Source organism: Oryzias melastigma, linkage group LG20 (assembly GCF_002922805.2).
Source record: "Oryzias melastigma strain HK-1 linkage group LG20, ASM292280v2, whole genome shotgun sequence".
Lineage (NCBI taxonomy): Eukaryota > Metazoa > Chordata > Actinopteri > Beloniformes > Adrianichthyidae > Oryzias > Oryzias melastigma.
Window position 1 is genome coordinate 22,985,822 of NC_050531.1, and position 477 is coordinate 22,986,298.

The 477-nt window shown below is 30.8% G+C and overlaps 1 protein-coding gene across 1 annotated transcript in view; it reads left to right on the forward strand.

Annotated features, from left to right (window-relative positions):
• dipk1c (divergent protein kinase domain 1C) overlaps window positions 1–477 on the forward strand; it is a 52,494-nt gene that overhangs the window by 4,411 nt on the left and 47,606 nt on the right. The window lies entirely within an intron of this gene.

The window sequence follows — 477 nt, forward strand, 5'->3', positions numbered from 1 at the left end:
CTACCGACTAACATGAAATCTTCCATATCTGTTTACCACTTTACTTGCTGACTCATGTGTGGGACAGCATTCCATCATATATTTGCTACATGAGATCTTTTTGTTTTAGAAAAAAGTCAAACATTTACTGAAACGTGTCAAAGTCAAGGCCCAGGGGCCGGATCCGCCCTCAAGAACATTTATTTTATTTTATTGTTATTAATCCCGCGATGTTATCTTGAGCTCATTTCTAACTTGTATAATTTTGACAAAATATGTTTTTATTAAGGGTAAAATATTGAAAGTTATTTAAGGTTTAAGTTGATTTATTCTGGAATAATATTCCTGCATTTTTATTATTCATAATTATGTTAAAAAGTTACGGTTTTAACATTTTTTAAAATGGGCATTCTGCCAGCTTTTGGACTATTTTGACATTTACTAAGATTTTTTAGGTTATTTTGGAGTTTATCTAATATTTCAGCTACATGCTAGCTG